At 32.8% G+C, this 13644-nt stretch overlaps 1 long non-coding RNA gene across 1 annotated transcript; it reads right to left on the bottom strand.

Moving 5' to 3' along the window:
- Positions 1-7452: 7452 nt before the first annotated feature.
- Positions 7453-8614, bottom strand: LOC144561717 (uncharacterized). The gene is made up of 2 exons (XR_013513914.1): positions 7854-8614; positions 7453-7817 (listed from the first exon to the last, which is right to left on the bottom strand). It is a non-coding gene; the product is annotated as an uncharacterized LOC144561717 (long non-coding RNA).
- Positions 8615-13644: the final 5030 nt, after the last annotated feature.

The following is a 13644-nucleotide window of genomic DNA, read 5'->3' as shown; positions in this document are numbered from 1 at the left end:
AAAATTATCAAGAATTACTGTAATTGAGTAATGAATTAAAATTATCTCTGGTAAACACAAGCAAATAAGAAATTAATGCCGCCAAGAATGAAGTAAATTATCAACAAAGAGAGTAATAAATTAACCACTACTACTACAAAAAAAAACACTTTTGTATCGGTTGGAATTGCGTTCCGCTATCTGGTTCCGAACTGATGCTTATTGCCCTGATAGAAAATGTGTACCCATATGCCATCGGTATGAGCCGATGGCGTTAAATTCCAATGCGATCAGTTAGAAATTAGGGACCGACGGTAATATTAGTTTTTCGTCTGTTAAATTTGTCGTTAAAATAGAAACACCATTGTCTTTGGGTGTTATTAGCCGTTAGCAAAATTTCATTACACCATCGGATGTGTTTGATTTGGCGTTTGCATGTCGTAGTTTGCCACCTGTTATTACTTTGAACCATTAGTGATTTCTTTTTATATATTTAATTGTATACGCCTATATTAGGGGCTAGCCTCCATTTATATACAACAATATATATATATATATATATATATATATATAGGGTCCGGCTAATTTGCTGCCGGCAGCATTTCTGTCCAAGGTGCTGCCGCCCATTTTTTTTATTTTGTGATGTCCAAACAACAAATCCAAACCGTTAGATGTTTAATCTATATTATAATCTACTTGGAGACCAAATTTTACATTTTTTGAATTTTTTTTGCTATTTATTAAGCTGGTTTGAAAACTGCTGATTTCAATGCTGCAGAAATTTACTGTAAACAGCGGTTTTCAAACTAGCTTAATAAATAGTAAAAAAATTCGAAAAAATATAAAATTTGGTCTCCAAGTAAATTATAATATAGATTAAACATCTAACAGTTTGGATTTGTTGTTTGGATATCACAAAATAAAAAAAGGGGCAGCAGCACCTTGGGCAGAAATGCTGCCAGCAGCAAATTAGCCGAACCCTATATATATATATATGCATTCGAATGTATATGGGCCGAAATACATACGGTCCAAATTTGACTTTTCAAAATTCAAACGGTCGATCCGAACCGTTCATCTTGTTCTCCATATTAATATGTGCTTGGAGACCAAATTTTACATTTTTCTGAATTTTTTTACTATTTATTAAGTATTTTACAAAATTGTTGATCCAATGGTGGCTGCTGATTTTACTGTTTTGTTAAGCCACCGTTGGATCAACAATTTAGTAAAATACTTAATAAATAGTAAAAAAATTCAGAAAAATTTAAAATTTGGTCTCCAAGCACATATTAATATGGAGAACAAGCTGAACGGTTCGGATCGACCGTTTGAATTTTGAAAAGTCGAATTTGGACCGTATGTATTTCGACCCATATACATTTGAATGCACATTAGTCACTATATATATATATATATATATATATATATATATATATATAGAGTTAGGCTGGGGTGCTTTGGATATCATAGTGGCCTCCCGTGCTACGGCTCAATATTCAAGTTTTCAAAATCCAAACGGTCGATCCGAACCGTTCATCTTATTCTCCATATTAATATCTGCTTGGAGACCAAATTTTATAATTTTCTGAATTTTTTTACTATTTATTAAGCCACTTTGAAAATCGCTAATCCAACGGTTTTACTGTTTTGTGCAGCCACCGTTGGATCAACAATTTTGTAAAATACTTAATAAATAGTAAAAAAATTCAGAAAAATGTAAAATTTGGTCTCCAAGCAGATATTAATATGGAGAATAAGATGAACGGTTCGGATCGACCGTTTGGATTTTGAAAACTCAAATATTGAGCCGTAGCATAGAGGCCTCTATGCTATCCATAGCACCCCAGCCTAACTCTATATATATATATATATATATATATATATATATATATATATATAGAGGTTGGCTAAGATCAAAGTGGTAGTTCCTGAGCTTTGGTGCTACCAATTCGTTTTTAAATTTTTAAATTTTAAAACGTCGATCCGAACCGTTCAAGTTGTTCTCCATATTAAATTGTGCTTGGAGACCAAATTTTATATTTTTCTGAATTTTTTTACTATTTATTAAGCCACTTTGAAAACAGCTGATCCAACGGTGGCTTCTGATTTTACTGTTTTGTTAAGCCACCGTTGGATCAACGATTTTCAAAGTGGCTTAATAAATAGTAAAAAAATTCAGAAAAATATAAAATTTGGTCTCCAAGCACAATTTAATATGGAGAACAACTTGAATGGTTCGGATCGACATTTTGAACTTTGAAAATTTAAAAAACGAATTGGTAGCACCAAAGCTCAGGAACTACCACTTTGATCTTAGCCAACCTCTATATATATATATATATATATATATATAGGACTTGGCTACGGTGCTATGGGTAGCTAAGAGGCCTCCCATGCTACGGCTCAATATTCGACTTTTCAAAATTCTAACGGTCGATCCAAACCGTTCATCTTGTTCTCCATATTAATATGTGCTTGGAGACCAAATTTTACATATTTTGGAAATTTTTTACTATTTTTTTAGATTTATTGAAAATCGCTGTTTTTCAGACAAATCTGGACCATAAAACACAGCGATATTCAATAAATCTAAAAAAATAGTAAAAAATTTCCAAAAAATGTAAAATTTGGTTTCCAAACACATATTAATATGGAGAACAAGATGAACTGTTCGGATCGACCGTTAGGATTTTGAAAAGTCGAATATTGAGCCGTAGCACGGGAGGCCTCTTAGCTACCCATAGCATATTAGCCAAATCCTATATATATGTATATATATATATGTATATATATATATGTATATAGAGGAGGGATCAAGTTACAATAATTTTTGAGTTACAACAAGTATTTTTTACATTTTCGAAGTCCAAATCGTCGATCCAAACCGTTAGATGTGATCTCTACAATAAAATGTGCTTGGAGGCCAAATTTTACATTTTTTGGAATTTTTTTACTATTTATTAAGGTGGGTACAAAAACTAGTCAAATTCATACCATTGAATTTTGTACCCATCTTAATAAATAGTAAAAAAATTCCAAAAAATGTAAAATTTGGTTTCCAAGCACATTTTATTGTAGCGATCATTTCTAACGGTTTGGATCGATGATTTGGACTTTGAAAATGTAGAAAATGCTTGTTGTAACTTAATCCCTCCTCTACATATATATAGAGGTTGACTTGGGTGAGCTATGGCTCACCAAGCGTTTGTACTCCACACCGTATTTTCATTTTGAAAGTCCAAACGACCGATCCAAATGTTAGATGTGATCTCCATATTGAAATGTGCTTGGAGACCAAATTTTATATTTTTTTGGATTTTTTTACTATTAATTAAGCATTTTTGAAAATTGTTGTTTTGCTGTGAACAGTAAAAAACAGTAAAATTTTCTGGATCATCGGATCAGCAATTTTCAAAATTTCTTAATAAATAGTAAAAAAATTCCAAAAAAAATATAAAATTTGGTCTCCAAGTACATTTCAATATGGAGATCACATCTAACGTTCAAATCGGTCGTTTGGACTTTCAAAATGGCTAAAATGAGCTGTGGCTCACCAACATGCTATGAGCCATGGCTCATTTTAGCCCAACTCTCTCTCTCTCTCTCTCTCTCTCTCTCTCTCTCTCTCTATATATATATATATATATATATATATATAGGACTTGGCTACGGTGCTATGGGTAGCTAAGAGGCCTCCCGTGCTACGGCTCAATATTCGACTTTTCAAAATTCTAACGGTCGATCCGAACCGTTCATCTTGTTCTCCATATTAATATGTGCTTGGAGACCAAATTTTACATTTTTTGGAAATTTTTTACTATTTTTTTTAGATTTATTGAATATCGCTATTTTTTATGGTCCAGATTTGTCTGAAAAATAGCGATATTCAATAAATCTAAAAAAATAGTAAAAAAATCTCCAAGAAATGTAAAATTTGGTCTCCAAACACATATTAATATGGAGAACAAGATGAACGGTTCGGATCGACCGTTAGAATTTTGAAAACTCGAATATTGAGTCGTAGCACCGTAGCCAAATCCTATAGAGAGAGAGAGAGAGAGATAGGCTAATGTGCTTTCGGTAGCATATGGGCCGAAATACACACGGTTCAAATTTGAAATTTCAAAATTTCAAAAGTCGATCTGAACCGTTCATCTTGTTCTCCATATTAATATGTGCTTCGAGACCAAATTTTATATTTTTCTAAATTTTTTATTATTTATTAAGCCACTTTGAAAATTGCTGATCCAACGGTGGCTTAACAAAACAGTAAAACCGTTGGATTAGCGATTTTCAAAGTGGCTTAATAAATAGTAAAAAAATTCAGAAAAATATAAAATTTGATCTCTAAGCACATATTAATATGGAGAACAAGATGAACGGTTCAGATCGACTTTTTGAATTTTATAATTTTAAATTTGGACCGTGTGTATTTCGGCTCATATGCTACCGAAAGCATATTAGCCTATATATATATTAATTAATTAATTAATTAACCTATATGTTATGTTACAACAAATTAGAACAACCCCCAAGACATACCAGAATCACACACCGGTTCCCTCCACCCGTATGACTAAACTAAAGCCAAGAATGGATCTTTCAAAAATGACACCCCCACTAGTTGTACTTACACCAAAAAACCACCAGCATTGTACTTAAATCAGTTAATAGCAAAATACAACCATTAATGGTTAGCTTAGACAATGTACATGACAATTACCTAAAGTTTTTAATTTCCCTCCTCATAAGGTATTCCCTCCTTAAAAGGTGGTAGTGATACATACCATTCCAACAAGTACCAGCACCATTGGTCACGAAACTGCGCCAGTTCCGTGGGAGGATATGGATTCTGTGGTAGGGGAGACTGCATATTTAAATGAAAACATATTAATAAAAGTGCATGTATGATTATTTAAGAACTTAAAAATCAGTGCATGATAGAAACAAATTTACATACCTGATATGGAAATCATTTTGCATAATGAAGGATGTTGAAATTCATATTTTTTATCACATAGTATCTGCACTCCAAGTTGGATACTTGCTGTGGAGACTGAAAATAGAGTTTGAAAATAAAATTCAATTTTATTAGTGCAATTTTATAAACTAAGTTTTTGTGAGTCTAAACTCCAAAAGTACATATATTAAGTTAGCAATAACTAAACCACACAACAAGGTGCTAATGATATAAACAAAGTACATCACAATTTCCATTGACATATACTGGTGAAGGGGTATAACATCTTTAATGACAGCCAAATACTGTTCAACTGTCCTCTGTACTAGTTCCTTGATATTTCTTTTATGTTTGAACTTGAAATGAGTTAAAATAAAATACTCCATTAAATTTTATAATACCTCAAACATTGCCCAATCACAAGTTCTTCTCTGCTCCGATTGATGTCCAGTCTCCCGTAGATATTTGGCATAAGCCCTACAATTAATAAAGGTCAGTGTGGTACTTATCCTAGGAATTTATCATGTAAATCATATTATTACTTTGTATTTTACATTATAAAAATTTTGCTTACTCTCGAAAATGAGATTCGATTGTGAAAACCCGGCCATCTACAAATTTGCAGTCAATGCAGTACACCATATGCATTCTCGAAGTAACACAAGCAGTACCCAATGATCCTTACAATTAAAGTAATAGTAATAAATCAATATGGACTTGTGATTCAAGGAAAATAAACATGAGTGAACTTTATGATATTACCTCTCGTGGTACGGTGTAAAGATGATTGTCATGTCCTTTAACCTCAACAAGCTTTCGATGCAGTACTGCATCGACGCTTGGTTATAGTGTTGAATCATTGTTGGGCACATCATGCCTGCATCCATATGTCCGATGAACATGTTGCTTTTCTCAAGGGAATGAATAATGGTATTGCAATACCGGGAAATAATGATTGTCAGACTAGAGGAGGAAGGAGGGAACTGTGAAGAGAATAAATATGTTTAAAAAAATAAAGTCTCACAGGGAATAGAATTGTATGATAGAAATGTTCAATGGCCACCAAGTCATGAAATCCCTGGATTATGAAGCCATCAGTCCTAGTTTTGTCCGGAAGGATTTCGCACACCCAGCTATCTCCTTTTGATAGGGGGTCTGAAGATATGCCGCATGGAGCTATTGAACATACTCTCCAAGCTGTTGTAACAACTCCTTACTGACAAGCGGTAACTGTCGACCATTGTCACCTACCAACACTTCCTGCAACAACCAATTGCATACATGGTTAAACAAATAAAAAGTATGATCATGTTAATGAGAATATTTAGTAAATAATTTATTAATTTGACCTCTGCAAGACTAATATCCATCTTCGGCCATTGGATTCCTGCTCCGACGGCATCCCGGAGGAAAACTGTCACACCCCGTAGCCATCCTGTACAAAATGCGACAGGGTCCCTGCCGTAAACATACAGTTTCCCGTATGCCTACAAGGCAATTACGATTCAATTCCCAAATTCCCCAAATTAAACCCCATTCAAACATACAGTTATACATATATATCAACACAGTACTACGAAATAGATATAACCACATATACCAATTCAGTTCCAAACATACACAAGTGTCACAGCATACAAAAATCTAAGTATATATACATATATATACATATCACCTCACATACACATATATATCATACATATATAAAAGTAGCACCATATAACCATAAACCCAAAACCTGACAAGTATCATAGATATCATACAAGTCACTGGTGAAAAGGACAAATACCAAGGCCTAAGACTGCCGTGCCTCTCCGCTACCAGCTGCGCCAGATCCTGAAAAAGAATAACCCAACGGGCGTGAGAATAAATTCTCAGTGCGATAATTTGCCACAACGGATCCCTGGACTTGGAATCAAGTTTTATTTTCAAAAAGAAATCACATTCAACACAGTGCATATATATATACAGTATATAAAGCTAAATGCATATACCTGACAGCAGTTAATCAAATGAAATCACAACAGAGGAATTACTAAATCGAATCTCAAGTTAAAGAACATATAGGGCTTAATTCTTTTAATTACGTCTGGTAGCAACTACAGATGTACCATCCAACTGGACCCTTCGTTCCCGTCGACACCTGTAGGGTTCCAGACACCTACAGATGGACCACCAATTACCACCCTAATGTTGACACCCATCTGTAGTGCTTGGCTTAACCGTTTCCTAAGTTTCTGGTTACAAGTCATATTCAGAAAATTCACTCAATTCCTTTAGAACGTAATCTCAATCGATCATTCAAATTCATATCACGCCGGATAATGCTTTAGACGTTCACACTAGTCACCCATATTCATACAATCCACAAATCATCACATTGCCCCTGCCTCAACCGGTTGAGGGCTTACGGCAGCCTAGGTAAACTAAAGCTTTAGAGTCCTACCAAAACCTGCGCGCCAGGTTTTGCAATTTCGTCACTCTTTGGTGACATATTCCATTCCTTTCCTTTTTCCAATTCCGGTGACTTTTCATCTAAGATCAGATCATAATAGATCGACACAATTATAAACCATACCAGTATGCAAGTCATTCAAATTACAGAATTCAGATTCAATCATATTTGGGCTATGCTTATGCAATGCACAATTCATATAATGCAATCAATAAATATTCAACATGTCAAACGAAACAACAATTTAATTCTGAAAATAAAATATCAGACAAGTCCAGAAACCCCGCACCTGAATATGCTGCTCGTATACCAACCTTACGTCTCAGACGTCTCTTGAGATCCCGTACTCGGTTGCCTTATAGATTCTATTTAGAATATATACACAATTAGGGTTTAATTACATAACTTTGTTTTTTTTTTCTAAATAGAGGATAGTTTAGATATCTGACCTTGTACAACTTAAATAAATTGCTTGTAATAGACTCTTTGTCATTGCTAGTTACATTAGAGATGTGATCTATATAAGACCCATGTACAGTGTAATTGAACTCGATCAAGAAATAACAAAGATTTCATTCTCAATCTTCAATATTATATACTTGGTACTTCTGACAAGTTTTTGTATTAGTAGCTTATGGTAATTTAATAAGTCAATTCCTCCTATTCTTCTATTTTAACAATTCGATAGCTGGAACCGGAATAATGGATAAAACCTACTGGTACTGATCGGTACCATGGTCAGAACCACATCCTCAATATCACCATAACAATAAAACATTAATATAGTGCTAGTTGGAGGTTGGTACCGGGTTTGGTTTCAAACCCACATCCACGTCATAATTGGTATAGGTACAAGTATATAAGAATAAGATTACATATGGATTTTCTATATCTTCTACAAATATAGTTCAATCCAATAAACCTTTTTGTTTATTTCACAGCCAAAGCAAGCTTTAACTTTCTTAATTTTGGTCTATTTAATTCATAATTTGGTCGATACAAGTTTAATAACTCGATTAAGCAACAATTCGGTTTTCGATCGAAATAGATAAACAAATTCCACCATTTTCAGAATTTTACAACCCTAATAACATTTCCAAACCCTAAACCCTATTTCCAAAACCCTAAATTCAAGAAATTCAACTTAATTATTCAAGAATTGAGATTAAATGCATGAGATAGTGAATCGAGACTCAAATTCGAGCTTTAAACGAAAGAATTACAAATCAAATCGAAAACTAGGGTTTCAATAGAAATTCTAAGAGATTGAGAGATATATATACCAATTCGATTGTTTACTTGCGTAGAGGGCTTCGTTCTGATCTCGAAATTACGAACGGTTCGATCGATTGCGCGATTCTCACTCTCTCCCTTCCTCTCTCCCTTCCTCTCTTCCTTTCTCTTGCGCACTCTCCCTTTCCTCTCTTTTTTCCACGGTACCACAATGGTACCAATCGGTACCAAGAGAAGATTATGACAAGGGTTTTGGTATTTTTGCAAATAGGTCCCTCCACATTTCTAATATTACATAAGGATGTGACTTATACCCATATAACCTTATATAAAATTTTAATGCACCCTAATCCTTCTAAATTCAATATTAACATATATATACAAATATTTGTAATATATATATATTTATAAAAAAAATATATATACATATATTTTATTTACATAAACTCATTTATATAAATTTTAATGCATATTTTCCAATTACACCATTGTATATATATTTTTATTATAATCAAGTTTATAATGTTACAAAAACCTTGCCTAAAACGGGTACAGGTAGAGGTAAGTGGCTATATGTCTCAGTTATGCTTCCAACAAACACCAGCACATGCCATGGTAGGATGGCATCACTGTAACATGATTGAAACTCAGTGAGAGGATAAACATGCTCATTTGCAACAACTAGTCCCTGACCATAGTTGATGCTCATAGTGTATCTCCTCACCTCTTGCATGCAGATTAATTAAGCAGAAGATATTTAATTAAATCAAAAGTCCATTAAATCAAATAAGAATTAATCCAACAAAGTACGGTAAAGAGATGTGGACTTACCTCGATCGAGTCCAAGGGATGTGGACTTGCTGCTTTTGGCTTAGATGCTTTTGATGTCTTAGCTGTTGCTGCATTACCGCTTGAATTTATTGCAATCTTGAAACAGTGAAGCACTCTATGTTATTTTCCAGTAAGGCAAAGTATTGCTTGCATATATATTTCATGTTATAAAATAATTAAATCCTAGAAAAAATACCCAAAACCCTGTCTAACAGAGCACACATCATCACTTCCCATAGGAAATAAATTTGCTACTATCTTAAGGGGATTGTAGGGTCCTACTATCCCAAATCCAACCTTTCATTTGTTTTGAGATTCGTGCATAAAAATAACTTCTATAGAGATTCGTACAACCCAAAAAATGAAATGTTGGATTTAGAACAACAGGGCCCTACAATCCCCCTAGGATCGTAGCAGATTTATTTTCCCACACAAAACACAAATAACTAGATAAGCTAGCTATGCATCAACTAACCTAAAGAAGTGCATCATCACTTAAGCACAGCCAAAACAAAACACAAACAGTCAGATAATTAAGCTAGCTATGCATCAACTAACCTAGAGAAGCATCATCACTAAAGCACAACCAAAACAAAACACGAACAACCAATATCATATCAAAATACTGAAATCTAAATAAGCTAAATATAGATTCTAGCTTGTGATTGGTACAAGCTGAGTATCCTCAATGTCTCAAATGTGCAATGCAATAACTTCAATGTACATCATAGTGCATTAGTGAATAAAATTAAAGCTTCTGGTGTAGTTAATTGTACCTTTATGACATGCGACTTGCGAGCCTTGTTGTATGTAGTAATATCGAATTTTTGCCAATCTCTTGTCAGTCTGTGTTTCACTTTCCCCTTTCATGCCATCCTCGGCGCTAGAGAGTGAGGTGGTGACGACATTGCTGCATACCAAAAAGTTCAAATATCAAAATAAGTTATTCTTAGTCTAGAAAAACACTACAATCTGTTGTAACCTCACATCAAAAACCTAGGAAACAGTAAATGAGAGGAAAAATCCCTAAAATGTACAAAAACCAACAGAACCATCACAAAAACCTTCAATAACCTACAAATTACATTACAAAAACAGTAAATGAGATGGAGAATCCGTAAAAATCTCACATGAAAACATACAAAAACCAACAAAATACTACAAAGATATATATACAGAGAGTGAGAGGGAGCGATCACCTTAACTTCGGTGACAAAGTCAGTGAAGGGTGGCCGCCTAGTGTGAGCGAGATGAAAAACCTAGATTTGGAGACCTTTGGAGTTCTTGCTGCGGGAGAAGAGAGACATTAATTTGTTAATTTTGAGTGATATATCGATCAATCTCGGAAAGTTGAAACGACATCTAGGGTACTGATCAATTTTTAAATTTAAAAAAAAAAAATCATTTGCCATCGGCTCCGTATCCTAACAATTTGCATATATACTTAATACCATCGGCTCTTAATCCTAACCGTTGGCATATATACTAAATTCTATTGGTGCAATACAATGGTGTTATTTGAAAATCTTGGAAGACTCGCCTTCTGCGTGAAAAGGCTTCACTACGGATTGGGCCTATAATATGGCAAACTTTCAGTTTAGGGTTGGACCGTCCGATTTGAAATGGTGCATGTCAATATTCGTGCTACTTCAAATCTGTTGATCAAATTTAATTATATAATTAGCGTTACTTTAGAGATATGATGAAGTTTAAATCCAAAAGTTTGGCGCTGGAGGAAAATTTGGGCTAAACCCTAAACCCTAATTAAGAGGCTCCGTTAAAATTTAAATCGATATGATTAATTTAAATTACTATAATGTAAACATGTTAAAATTTAAATAATTTTCCAAGTTACTATAATTGCAACTTAATTGATTTTCGAAGTAGAACTTTTTAGAAATTAAATGCACTAGAAGGATGACAATATTTTTGTATTTACTTAGAAGTGACTTTTGAACCGAGATCAATAACTAAGAATCCAAGTATTTTTATATTTTTCTAATAACACATAAAGAAATATATTAACTTTTCTTACAACTGCAAAAAATCCAACATGAAAAATGTTGATCCGGGTTATTTGTAGCAGTCTTTCTAATAAATCAAATTATATAGTATTCCATCTATTTTCAAAGAAATATATTAAATATTTTTAATATTTTAATAAAAAATTTATAAATATTTCTATTTAAATAAAAAAATTCAGAAAAATGAAAAAAAAAATGAAACCCCAATTTTATTTTTTAAAACCTTGGTTTTGGAATTCTAAAATTACAAATTTTTTTGCCATTTTACACTAAACTACTGCAAATTTTTTTGCGATTTGGGTAGATTTCGAAATCATGCGCGCAACTGTGGTTAGTTTTTGAAATTTAATTATTTTTGTGAATATTTATAAAAAATTCGATACAATGTATGTGATGAAAATAAAAGTAGAGATCCTTGTTACTGCCATTTGTCAAGTTGTGATGCCATCCTGCCAACCTTTTTTCTTTAGAAAAAATAAGAAACAATTAATAATTGGTTGAATGATCCTATCATCCTTGACCTACTCGGAAGAAAATCAATCAATAATTGATTACGGAAGACTCCGTATCTCTCTCGGATAAACACAAGCAAATAAGTCCCTTCAACAGGCCCCCATGATTGCAGGACTTCATATCTTAAATTAAAATTATCAAGTATGTACAGGTATTATTAACTGTTTTTTTTTTTGTCTAACATGTTCAGTTTATTATCATCAAATTCAAAATTTTATCTATGGTTCTCTAATGAAAAAGAATGTGAATTAATCAATAGAAAAAATAAAAATATATCAAGATGCATATAAGTTTGAGCAGAGCTACTGTATAATATGCTTATCAAAACTTATATGAGCAAAGCTAATGTATACTATGCTTACCAAAAGAGCTCCACGGAGGATAACTGATCTATCTGAATAATTTTAAATAATAAATTTAAATAGTTGAAACCAATCTACTTCTTCATGAGTGATATGAGATGTAAAATTTTGAAAATTTTCAATTCATTTAGTACAAAATGAAACCGTAAAAAAATAATGAAAAAAACTTATGTTACAATACCAGCTTCAACTCATATTAGTTTTGAATTTTAATAAACTTATGTTATAACAATGTTCTGCACATTATTATATTTATGTGTCATCTATATTATACTTTATAATATATACCACATTATACCAAATAATATATATGCACAGTTCTCATAAATTTATCTTTGTGCTAAACTTATGTTACAGTATTATTAACTGTTTTATTTTTTGTTTTTCATGATAGTACCTAACGGGAAGCTTTTCATCTCAGTTTTTCCTTTTAAAGATGTTGGAGCCTTGGGGTTTAGATACAACTTTTCACTATTCAGCTAAGTTACCGGACTGAAGCTAATTAAACTCACATAAATATCAAATAGAAGTGGTACGTCTACGTCAAATAGAAGTGGTAAGTCAACGCCAACGTCAACTTGGCAAGGAACGGATTGCGCTACGAAGTGCAAAATAAATTGGAAAAATCATTAACAGAGGATGATAATGACTCGTGGGACCCAGATGTATTATTTTTAGAGTAGCATTAATTAGTCTTCAGTTCATTAAGTCTCTTGGTGATTTGGAACTCAGATCTGCATGGATCTTGATACCGATCAAAGAAATCTCCGTAGAATGAGCAAATAAGAAATTAATTAATGACACCTATCTTTTATACACCGACCTTATTGAGGTAAAAGTTAATCCGAAATTACAACGTGTAGTTTTGGTCAACCAATATTTCTTTAATTTGCATAGGACCATAAAATATAATCATTTTGTTGACGCATGATCATTTTAATCTTCAAAAACTTAATAAATAGTAAAAAAATGAAGAAGCAATAAATAGAACAAAATCATATTAATGTTATCATGATTACAATAAAAGTATATCTAACAAACATGAAATAAACAATATTCTTGAAAATACAACTAAAAACATCCAATACAATGAAAACATAAATTTATCTCCTAGATAAATATCCATTGCTTGCCTCTCAACCTACAAATTTACAAACAAATAGTAACTGTTATTATTAAGTCTCAACATTTTTTTTGAAAGTTGGAATTGAATTAAAAAAAATTAACTATCTCGTGCATCTCGAGCAGCTCTGTTTTGTCTTTCTTGTGCATCTCGACCGGCTT

The sequence above is a fragment of the Carex rostrata genome, chromosome 11, assembly GCF_964058835.1.
Source record: "Carex rostrata chromosome 11, lpCarRost1.2, whole genome shotgun sequence".
Taxonomy (NCBI): domain Eukaryota; kingdom Viridiplantae; phylum Streptophyta; class Magnoliopsida; order Poales; family Cyperaceae; genus Carex; species Carex rostrata.
This window is presented reverse-complemented; position numbering and strand designations above follow the sequence as displayed.